Source organism: Alosa pseudoharengus, unplaced genomic scaffold (genome assembly GCF_046254945.1).
Source record: "Alosa pseudoharengus isolate Yale_2024_CS ecotype anadromous, Long Island Sound unplaced genomic scaffold, YU_APseudo_1.1 YU_APseudo_1.1_scf_1, whole genome shotgun sequence".
Taxonomy (NCBI): domain Eukaryota; kingdom Metazoa; phylum Chordata; class Actinopteri; order Clupeiformes; family Clupeidae; genus Alosa; species Alosa pseudoharengus.
Genome location: NW_027468564.1, coordinates 3,386,239 through 3,398,609, shown reverse-complemented (window position 1 = coordinate 3,398,609; position 12,371 = coordinate 3,386,239). Strand labels below are relative to the sequence as shown.

General features: G+C 40.0%; 1 protein-coding gene across 3 annotated transcripts in view; it reads right to left on the bottom strand.

Annotated features, from left to right (window-relative positions):
- LOC143120928 (uncharacterized) overlaps nt 1–2,361 on the bottom strand; it is a 30,777-nt gene extending 28,416 nt beyond the window's left edge. For all 3 annotated transcript variants that reach the window (XM_076281405.1, XM_076281406.1, XM_076281407.1), the window contains exon 1: nt 2,239–2,361. The gene's annotated coding sequence lies outside the window, so the exon portion shown is untranslated. The remainder of the gene's footprint in view (nt 1–2,238) is intronic.
- Nucleotides 2,362–12,371: the final 10,010 nt, after the last annotated feature.

The following is a 12,371-nucleotide window of genomic DNA, read 5'->3' as shown; positions in this document are numbered from 1 at the left end:
ATCTGGAAAAGAAAGGACGCAGGCCTCCTCCAAGTGTATTGAGTCATTTGTGTTGAATGTGGTGCACTTTTGGTGCATGTTTTAAACTACTAAACTTCTTACATAATTATTATTTTTGTAGTCAGTAAAATAGGAGTTTGGGTGTGATTAAGTCCTTTATTGTTTGTTATAGCTCATTTATATTGTAGCGCCGAGGCTATTTGCCCCCGTGTTGGACATTCCCCTGTGTCTTCTGTTTTCCCGGCGTGTGCGCGCGTGTGTGTGTGCGCGCGAGAGTGTCTGTGTCTCCCTCTCCCTTCTGTGTCATAGAATGTGTCAATAAGTTCTGATGTGTTTTGATTGGGGGGAGGTGTCCGGGAGGGAATATTTAGGGGTTCGGATAGGTTAGCGATTGATAAGGGGAGGGAATAGAATAGGGGGTTCTAAGACGTCTAGTAAGTTTAGTCAGAGTAGAAGTAAATTACGTGCGAGTGGGTTGTGTTGCGTTGTGTTGTCTGCCGATGAGAGTGAATGACGAGTGAATGAGACCTAATTTATTAAGATCAGTTTGTTGTTTTGTAGTGGACACCTCCTGCTACCCGTACCTCAGCCTGTACATTATTTATGAAAATAAATTACCGGAGTTTGGAACGGTATTTCAGCCTCCCCGTCTCCTAACTACTCTTCGGCATTACAATATTGTGTGGTGTATTGGCAATAAATTACCTTTAAATAGCCAAACTAGGCTAGATCAAGGTCTGTGTTGAAATTACTGCATGCAAATCACTTAATGCTATGCAGAAGAGCCTAATCTTTAGGCCATCTGATGTAGGCTACCCTAGGCCTTCCTGTGTTTATGGGATTTCTTTGACAGTTGCAAAGGGAAAAAAGTGAAGATGGTCTTCTTTGGTCCCAGTTTAATTGAATAAGTACATTTCAACCACTCAGGTCTTAATCAGATAGGCCTATACCATATCTGTTGCAATATCTGTGTGCATTCCTACATTAGGTCTATTTCTTTGATAGTTAACATAATTTGCTACCACATAACAAATACCAAATAACAATACAAAAGTTTCTTACAAACTTTCCTGCATACTTCTTAAATGTGCTGCAGTCAGATGGGTGTCCTAAAGACATAGCTAGATCTTGAGCATCTATTACCAGTGTTGAATGAGCAGTTTTTGCAGTGATCACTACTGGACATTCCACATTGCTAGACAGAACTTGAGTGAGGATGACTTATTTCCACTTCACAAATAACCATCGCTATCTGCAATAGCTACAGTACAGGGAGAATAATCAGTTCATAGCTGAGGATTTGTCCTAGGTCCACTTCCCTTTCAGCATCAGTAATGATGCACTGGAGAATGTTTATTTTTGTTGCACTATAAAGGATATCTTGTCTAAATGTTTTGCAAATAATCTCCATAGCAATCTTCAGCACTCCTCAAACATGCACACTCTTCCATTTTTCTGCATGGCTGGAATTTGAAAATAGGGAAAGAGCACCAGTGAGATGTTTTAACTAGGCAAGCACAGTTGCCTTTACAGTAAAACGACTGACAACTGTTCATAATAGTTAGTGGCAAAATACTTTCTACAGAAAAATGAGTAGACACCTACTATTCTATCAATTTATTATCAAGGAATCTATTTTGTTTCTAAACGTCATACTGAATTTTAGCTATTATTTCAATTTAGCTTATTTTCATTTGCTACTTGAGGGTCATTGGGGTAATTCTTGTCCTGTCCTACAACATATCTGATACATAAAGAGTATATTAATGCCTTATTTTTTTCAATTCCTATGATATCTGATGGCAAAACCAAAAAGTATGTGAATTCTGCTAATTAGCAAGCTTAAAACTCAAAATTGAGCTTGGTAAACAAAATATTTGAATTCAGCACCCTCAAATTGTGTAACATCCTTTACCGACTTTTCCTCAAATTTGCCAACAAGACTTTTTCTGAACGTTTGTTAGCTCTATCTGCTCTCCACAAAACTATAAACAATTTGGAACTGGCTTTCACCTCCGCAGAAATTTAGCGTGCGCAATCTGCACCATTACAACTAGCTTAAACAGACGGTGTGATGGGTTTTAGAAGATTAAATACAACACCAAACTAAAAAAAACAGACCAGGCCTCTATTTGAGACCGGTCTTATCCAAACCTGTACACACAACAGGCGCAGGGATTATTATCTGACGTTTTACGGTAACGTTATGTGTTAAATCGATCACATAACTAAACTTACCTCAAATAAATCCACTGATCGCCACTGATATTTTATAATCCGATGTTTAAATCTGAAAGACAGCGTTAATCTCCGCAAAACTGGGCATTGCTGAAACTCACGTGGAAAACTCCGTAAGACAAAAATCCAAGAGAAAAACGCTTTGAATGGAGTTATCTGTATGCCGCGGATATCCTGTATCGCCGCATTTTGATGCATTTGACGTCACTTCCTGGACTCGTCTAAGGCTGGCCTCTAAATGTGTTAACCATGTTTTGTGTTTTCCTTTTTAGTTTTGTGTGAGTATGCAGAATTTTTAATTCAGCTCTCTTAACATTGTGTCCTTAAATGTAAGGGGTCTAAGTGCTATCACTAAAAGAACAGCTATTTTTCTATTTTGTAAACGTAAACATAAGCAGATTTCATTTCCCTTCAGTAATTTACTCCTGTGATGCTGACTGTACATTTTGGGAGTCACAATGGGGAAGCTCTGTATATTTCAACCATGGCTCAAATCACTCTGCTGGTGTTATGATCTTGCCTCACAAGTTTAGAGGAGATGTTATTAATTCAATTACTTCCAAAGATGGGAGATGATATTTGATATTGTGAATCTCGATAATACTTGTTTTATTTTGGGTAATGTCTATAATAGCACTAAAAAGGTTTTATCTTCTGTAGCAGGAGAATTTAATGAGACCCTGACAATTTTATAGACAGAATACCCCCACGTTTAACCCATACCTCTATAACAAATGACATAATCTCATCTTTATGTATTTTGATGTATTTATGTATATCATTTATGTATGTATCATTTATGTATGATGCTATGACAACACCCAAGACTTTACATGGTCCAATGGATCCGGAACTCTTAGATCTAGAACAGACCTGTTTCTGTCATCTTCCCCTCTCTTCCAACATGTAAAAGACGTTTGTCATCTTCATGCACCCTTACCTGATCATAAATTAATATCTCTTAAGTTACTGACTTCTAATATGTCTAGGCTGTCGTGGTTACTGAAACTGAATACATCACTTCTAGGTGATACCGTCTTCTGACTTAACTCTGTAAAAGAGCTTTGATTCGGATGTAACCTTATCATGTGGAAGTAAATGGGAACTTTTCAAATTCAAAGTTAGAGGTCTTGCTATCAAACGTAGTAAAGAGTTGAAGAAACACAAACAATTAAAGGAATCTGAACTTATGCAAAAGCTCGAAACACTTTTAAAAAAGGATAACCACACTGATGAAGAAGTCATACTGTAGAATTAAAATCCACACAGTTAGAACTACAACCCCAAAACAGAAAAAGTTGGGACGTTGTGTAAAACAGAATAATCTGCAAATCTCTTACACTCATATTTAGTTGCAAAAAGGACACAGACAACATATCAAATGCTGAAAATGACAAATTTGACTATATATGTTAATTTTGAATTTGATACCAGAAACATGTTTAAAAAAAAAGTTGGGACAGGGGTAACAAAATGCTGGAAAAGTTGTGTAATGATAAAGAAAACAAAAGGAAGAATGTTTCACAACTAATTTGTACGGTCACTGGCAACACGATTGGGTATGAAAAAGAGCGTCCCAGAGAGGCAGGGTCTCTTAGAAGTAAAGATGTAGGGGTATTCATCACTCTGAGTACACAAATGATGAAACAATGTCATTTTATTTTTTGAGGGCTTTTTTGCCTTTATTTAGACAGGACAGTGAAGTGACAGGAAGTAAGTGGGAGAGAGAGATGGGGTGGGAATCGGGAAATGACCGCAGGTCGGATTCGAACCTGGGTCCCCGTGGGCACTCAGACCCGCACATGATACGGGCGTTGCAGCCTGCTGCGCCACAGCGCCCCTGAAACAATGTGATTTTAATGCTTCGTAACATGAAATTGTGACGTATAGGGAGTTCATCATCTACAGGACATAATATTATTAAAACATTCAGAGAATCCAGATAAATCTTTGCAAACAAGGGAAATAGCTGAAAAACAAATTGAATGGCTGTGGTCTTTTGGACCTCAGATGGTACTGCATCAACACCAGACCTGTTTCCAGACCTGTCATTGTATGGGCTCAGCAGACCTGCCGCTGGGGGGGGGGGGGGTGCAAAAAGGGGCGGTGCCCCCTCAAATTAAATCTGTGCCCCCTCCATTGTGACCACCATACTGTATTACACTTCTATTTTGTTGTTATTTCACGTAGATATCGTCTTCTTTCGTTAGTTAGGCTACATGCAGCGGCATAAAACTCACACAGCCCACTCTCCTTGCCCCGGTCTCTCACACACACAACGGAGACTCCCCTCCGTGGCCTAGGCTAGCCTCATAAGCGGAGGGAGCGGGGGTGCGGTCGCTCCGGTCCCACGGCTGCCACGACCGCAAAGGGGTCCCACCTTTGGCCAAATCTATCTTTCTGAATTGTTATAAACATGCTTATTTGTACTGATTGCTGGGAGGGGGGGGGGGGGGGGGTGCTAATAAAGATGCCGCTGGTCTAGTGCACTCACAAAGGGAGCTCGTCATACCTATGCTGTAAATTAGCCCGCAACAGGAACTTTCCCTATCACGCTACACTGTTGCGTTTTAAAAGCGAAACTGATGCCACTGTCTGGGTTTACTGAAGTAACCTAGGTCCTAGGCTACAGGCTGCATTTATTACATAAAATCAAGCAACATAGCAAGTAGGCCTAGTCTAGCCTACACTATTTAGAGACAGGAGCTTAAGTTTACCGCAACAACAACTGTCACTAATTCACATCGTCGTAGGCTGCGCCGTTGCACAGACTAAGCGGTAAAAAAAGTTATGATAGCCTACTGGAAGGTTCTACCAGAGAATGTCTAATAAGGGGAGAACCTTCACTCTCGGAACTCTTCCGGTGTGGTACTGCATCTAGGGGCGCTCGCGGGCGAGTCCAGAATGAATGGAGGTCTATGGAGCTGTACCCCTCAAAATCCACTTTTCTCGGGATATAATTTTTTTTCAAGTAATTTGAATATTGTATTCGAAAGGGGAGGCAAAGACAATATACTTGGTTGAGTATTATATTTTTTAAAGTCACTTAATTGTTCTAAAAAGCCTTTCAAACGTGTCAATGACGTCTTTCATTAGCATCATAGCATCAATGCTCGTGTGTTATGGGCAACAACGACCCAACCTGTAAGAAAACGAAAGGACATGACTCCCGGATTATTTCACTTTTGATTGATAATCCATATCCATTTTGCGAAAAATAAAATAAAATCTGAGGGTTTCAGTTGTTAAATAGGTGCTCTTGGGTGCTCCTTGTTATGCAGCCCTTGCCACTTAATCTACTAAACCCCTCTTCTACTGCACTTTTTACCCCCCCCCCCCATAAATGCACAAATAGGCTGACACCAGACATCATTTCACTGCATTTATTGTTTTCAAGGATAATTGTTTACATAATTGTTTATTTATTGTTTACATCCAGTAACTATATGCATGTGACAATAAACTTCCTTGTATCCTTGTATCCTTGAAAACAATAAATTTAGCCATGTAGCTCCATAGGACATCATGTATTTTGGACTCACCCGTGATCGATCGCCATCTAGGTGAACTCTGGTGAACTGCAGCCAAATTCGGTTTGTATGGGATTAATAGAGAGTGGGGGGGCTCTCCGTAGACGGGCTCTGGTTCTACCCTTTTGGATGTGTAGAGTTGTAGGCCTAGGTGCACTTAGTTGTTAGCGATGGACCAGGTTGCTTTTTTAAATGAAATGCGTTTGTTAGGCTAGCCGATTGTAAAAATAGGGAAATTAAAGGTAAACTATGCAGTATTGGCAATTTCCTTACTGTTTTTCTCGGTTTTTGCTTCTTTTTCGCTGGCTTTGTCATGACGAATGTCTGAGAAACTCCATCGCTACCTTTTTCTAGCCGGTGCCTGGCGTGTATGTGTATTTGAATGCAGTAAAGCAATTCGTTACACTCGTTATACTTCCTGACACTGAGGCCGTCGGCCCGCCGGCCCACAGTTGCAAGGGTGGTTTTTCCGCTCACAGGAGCTAGGGGGAAGCGAGACGGCCACCATTCAACCCGAAAAAAGTCATATAACCATTCCAATGACTCTGAAGCTGTTAAATAAAGGTAAATTAAGCGAAAAAACTTGCATATTAAGCTAAAAAACCTGCATAGTGTGCCTTTAAAGTGCGTGCCGTGCCTATAGATTACACAAACAATCTTAAATCGCGGAGATAACATTCGTTAGACAGGCAAAGCTGTCAGCAGCAACATGCATAAGAGCCTTAATAATGTAAGAGCACAGCTGGGCCTAAGCTTGTTTAAAATGGACTGAGGTAACGTGGAAAAAGGTTCTGTGACCAATCAAAGTTTGCCGTTCTTTTTGGAAATCATAGACTCATCTGGGCTAAAGAGGAGAGGGCCTATCCAAGTATCCAACCTATCCAACTTGTTTTAATGCTCAGTTCGAAACCCAACATCTATGACGGTGTGGAGGAGCATTATGGGCATCTTGCACATTTGGCAAAGCACAATCAATTCTGAATGATTTATACAGGTTTTCAGCAACATATACTGCCATCCAGGCAATGTCTTTTCCAGGGAATATTTCAGGAAAACAATGTCAAAATGAATTCTGCACATATTTAAATAGTATTTCTCCATATGAGGAAGAGTCCAGGTGCAGTCCAGATTTGTGAAATTAGGTGCATAATGGAATAAAAAGCATGACTAAGAATACCCCATACTGTTGAGCAACTGAAATCCTATATCGGGGAGTAATTGGACATAATTTCATTCTCAAAACTGTAGCAAATGGTCTTCTCAATTCCTAAACATTTACAGATTTACGCATCAAAATCAAGGCTCTAACGCTTGCTTACAAAGTAATCTCCGGCTCTGCTCCCACCTACTTGAATGCCCTCATACAGACATACGCTACCTCCAGACCATTGTGCTCCTCAGACGAATGACGTCTAGCTCTACCACCGGTATACGCTCAGGTCAATCCAAACTTGTCCCATCTGTTGTTCCTCGTTGGTGGAACACACTGCCAGTTCCTACAAGGGCAGGGTCATCCCTCTCCATTTTCAAAAAACTCCTGAAGACCCAGCTCTTTAGAGAACATCTCCTCTCCTAGCACCACTTATAACAAGTCTTGCTGATCATAGCACTTATCCCCCGTCTTGAACTGTTTAAAAACAGCACTCACTGATGCACTAATTCTTACTGTACTCTACCGTTTTTAAATTGTCCTAAAATTGTTGAGAGAATTGCTTTAAAACTTAAACTGTTCACCATGTTGTTAGTCGCTTTGGTTAAAAATGCGTCAGCCAAATGTAATGTAGGCCTAATAATGTAAAATGTTATACAAGGACATTAATAGTTGAATTATCATAAATCTTAACATTTCAAAAAGATTTAGTATTCACAGAGGCGTTTGACAGGGCTGCCTCATCTCTCCTTTTCTACTTATTTTGGTAATAATGTCTATTAATGTCCTTAATAACCAAGGCATATATCTTCAACAGAGAGATTAAGATTTCACAACTTGCTGATGACACTATGCTTTTTTTTTAAAAAAAGACAAGGGTCAAATCCCTGTTGCACTTAATTCCATTCAGTCATTTTCTCAAGCTTCAGGTCTTTTTCTAAATGTAAATAAATGTGAAATTCTATGTCTTCACAACTCTAACGACAAAGTAGTTAATGTAAAAGATAGTGTTAAATACTAAAGAGTGCACATCTGTAAAAACTCAAGCACACGGCAAGATCTCAATTTCCTCCCTGGACTGAAAATTACTAAAACATTTTTTAACAACTGCTCAAAGAGACCTTTCTATCATCGGTAGAGTTCTTCTTTCTAAGGCAGAGGGCCTCTCTCGTTTGGTGTAACTTTATCTTTATACGCTTCAGGCGCAACTTGTAAAAGTATTTGAAAACACCTTTGTTAATTCTATATGGCGAAACAAACAGCATAAGCTGAAAAAGTCAGTTTTATCCAACAACAGATCAGAGGCCTGGAAGTTACTGACTTCAATAACACTTTTAAGGTTAACTGGTTAAGAAGATGTTTGCTTGAAGGCGAAGATTCCTTGTGGTTCTTTATTCCATGTAATATTTAAAAAAATGTGGTGGTATACAATATCTCTTAATATGTAACTATATCTCCTAAAAGTCCTCTTAAACTATCCAATTTCCACAAACAAGCCCTCTTAGCCTGGAAACTACTCTACGTTCATCACTTTTCTCCCCACAAAGCTATTTTATGGAACAACCAAAACATTACAGTATAGAACAAATCTAATTTTCTTCCTTCTTGGCTTGCAAAAGATGTTTCTTTTCAAACACAGATTACTTAAAATCAAACCAAAGCTGAAATCTCTAAAAATGGTGAAAGATAAACAATGCACTGCTTCTTGAATACTATGAAAATCTAGTGACCCTTGTATGTCATTATTATTATTATTATTATTATTATTATTATTATTATTATTTTATTTGGATGTATGTGTTTATTTTTAATTTATTATATGTTAGGCTATATGTTGATGATATGGGCACTTCAATTTTTAACTTCACAATTTAACCTCAGCTTTTTTTTTTTTAACAGTGATGTATTCAGGCCCACACTCCTATTCAGAAGGTGGCGGTAATGCACCTAAAAGCTGTTTGCCAACCGCCAAAGAAAAACAAGAAGAAGAAGAATGGGGGCTATCTGGGAAATTTGATTGTTATGTTTGTTGGCTCCACGAAGTTAGAGTCGCGAGCAGGGGAAATTGCTTGTTGTTGTTATTTCACGTAGATATCGTCTTCTTTCGTTAGTTAGGCTACATGCAGCGGCATAAAACTCACACAGCCCACTCTCCTTGCCCCGGTCTCTCACACACACAACGGAGACTCCCCTCCGTGGCCTAGGCTAGCCTCATAAGCGGAGGGAGCGGGGGTGCGGTCGCTCCGGTCCCACGGCTGCCACGACCGCAAAGGGGTCCCACCTTTGGCCAAATCTATCTTTCTGAATTGTTATAAACATGCTTATTTGTACTGATTGCTGGGAGGGGGGGGGGGGGGGTGCTAATAAAGATGCCGCTGGTCTAGTGCACTCACAAAGGGAGCTCGTCATACCTATGCTGTAAATTAGCCCGCAACAGGAACTTTCCCTATCACGCTACACTGTTGCGTTTTAAAAGCGAAACTGATGCCACTGTCTGGGTTTACTGAAGTAACCTAGGTCCTAGGCTACAGGCTGCATTTATTACATAAAATCAAGCAACATAGCAAGTAGGCCTAGTCTAGCCTACACTATTTAGAGACAGGAGCTTAAGTTTACCGCAACAACAACTGTCACTAATTCACATCGTCGTAGGCTGCGCCGTTGCACAGACTAAGCGGTAAAAAAAGTTATGATAGCCTACTGGAAGGTTCTACCAGAGAATGTCTAATAAGGGGAGAACCTTCACTCTCGGAACTCTTCCGGTGTGGTACTGCATCTAGGGGCGCTCGCGGGCGAGTCCAGAATGAATGGAGGTCTATGGAGCTGTACCCCTCAAAATCCACTTTTCTCGGGATATAATTTTTTTTCAAGTAATTTGAATATTGTATTCGAAAGGGGAGGCAAAGACAATATACTTGGTTGAGTATTATATTTTTTAAAGTCACTTAATTGTTCTAAAAAGCCTTTCAAACGTGTCAATGACGTCTTTCATTAGCATCATAGCATCAATGCTCGTGTGTTATGGGCAACAACGACCCAACCTGTAAGAAAACGAAAGGACATGACTCCCGGATTATTTCACTTTTGATTGATAATCCATATCCATTTTGCGAAAAATAAAATAAAATCTGAGGGTTTCAGTTGTTAAATAGGTGCTCTTGGGTGCTCCTTGTTATGCAGCCCTTGCCACTTAATCTACTAAACCCCTCTTCTACTGCACTTTTTACCCCCCCCCCCATAAATGCACAAATAGGCTGACACCAGACATCATTTCACTGCATTTATTGTTTTCAAGGATAATTGTTTACATAATTGTTTATTTATTGTTTACATCCAGTAACTATATGCATGTGACAATAAACTTCCTTGTATCCTTGTATCCTTGAAAACAATAAATTTAGCCATGTAGCTCCATAGGACATCATGTATTTTGGACTCACCCGTGATCGCCATCTAGGTGAACTCTGGTGAACTGCAGCCAAATTCGGTTTGTATGGGATTAATAGAGAGTGGGGGGGCTCTCCGTAGACGGGCTCTGGTTCTACCCTTTTGGATGTGTAGAGTTGTAGGCCTAGGTGCACTTAGTTGTTAGCGATGGACCAGGTTGCTTTTTTAAATGAAATGCGTTTGTTAGGCTAGCCGATTGTAAAAATAGGGAAATTAAAGGTAAACTATGCAGTATTGGCAATTTCCTTACTGTTTTTCTCGGTTTTTGCTTCTTTTTCGCTGGCTTTGTCATGACGAATGTCTGAGAAACTCCATCGCTACCTTTTTCTAGCCGGTGCCTGGCGTGTATGTGTATTTGAATGCAGTAAAGCAATTCGTTACACTCGTTATACTTCCTGACACTGAGGCCGTCGGCCCGCCGGCCCACAGTTGCAAGGGTGGTTTTTCCGCTCACAGGAGCTAGGGGGAAGCGAGACGGCCACCATTCAACCCGAAAAAAGTCATATAACCATTCCAATGACTCTGAAGCTGTTAAATAAAGGTAAATTAAGCGAAAAACTTGCATATTAAGCTAAAAAACCTGCATAGTGTGCCTTTAAAGTGCGTGCCGTGCCTATAGATTACACAAACAATCTTAAATCGCGGAGATAACATTCGTTAGACAGGCAAAGCTGTCAGCAGCAACATGCATAAGAGCCTTAATAATGTAAGAGCACAGCTGGGCCTAAGCTTGTTTAAAATGGACTGAGGTAACGTGGAAAAAGGTTCTGTGACCAATCAAAGTTTGCCGTTCTTTTTGGAAATCATAGACTCATCTGGGCTAAAGAGGAGAGGGCCTATCCAAGTATACAACCTATCCAACTTGTTTTAATGCTCAGTTCGAAACCCAACATCTATGACGGTGTGGAGGAGCATTATGGGCATCTTGCACATTTGGCAAAGCACAATCAATTCTGAATGATTTATACAGGTTTTCAGCAACATATACTGCCATCCAGGCAATGTCTTTTCCAGGGAATATTTCAGGAAAACAATGTCAAAATGAATTCTGCACATATTTAAATAGTATTTCTCCATATGAGGAAGAGTCCAGGTGCAGTCCAGATTTGTGAAATTAGGTGCATAATGGAATAAAAAGCATGACTAAGAATACCCCATACTGTTGAGCAACTGAAATCCTATATCGGGGAGTAATTGGACATAATTTCATTCTCAAAACTGTAGCAAATGGTCTTCTCAATTCCTAAACATTTACAGATTTACGCATCAAAATCAAGGCTCTAACGCTTGCTTACAAAGTAATCTCCGGCTCTGCTCCCACCTACTTGAATGCCCTCATACAGACATACGCTACCTCCAGACCATTGTGCTCCTCAGACGAATGACGTCTAGCTCTACCACCGGTATACGCTCAGGTCAATCCAAACTTGTCCCATCTGTTGTTCCTCGTTGGTGGAACACACTGCCAGTTCCTACAAGGGCAGGGTCATCCCTCTCCATTTTCAAAAAACTCCTGAAGACCCAGCTCTTTAGAGAACATCTCCTCTCCTAGCACCACTTATAACAAGTCTTGCTGATCATAGCACTTATCCCCCGTCTTGAACTGTTTAAAAACAGCACTCACTGATGCACTAATTCTTACTGTACTCTACCGTTTTTAAATTGTCCTAAAATTGTTGAGAGAATTGCTTTAAAACTTAAACTGTTCACCATGTTGTTAGTCGCTTTGGTTAAAAATGCGTCAGCCAAATGTAATGTAGGCCTAATAATGTAAAATGTTATACAAGGACATTAATAGTTGAATTATCATAAATCTTAACATTTCAAAAAGATTTAGTATTCACAGAGGCGTTTGACAGGGCTGCCTCATCTCTCCTTTTCTACTTATTTTGGTAATAATGTCTATTAATGTCCTTAATAACCAAGGCATATATCTTCAACAGAGAGATTAAGATTTCACAACTTGCTGATGACACTATGCTTTTTTTTTAAAAAAAGACAAGGGT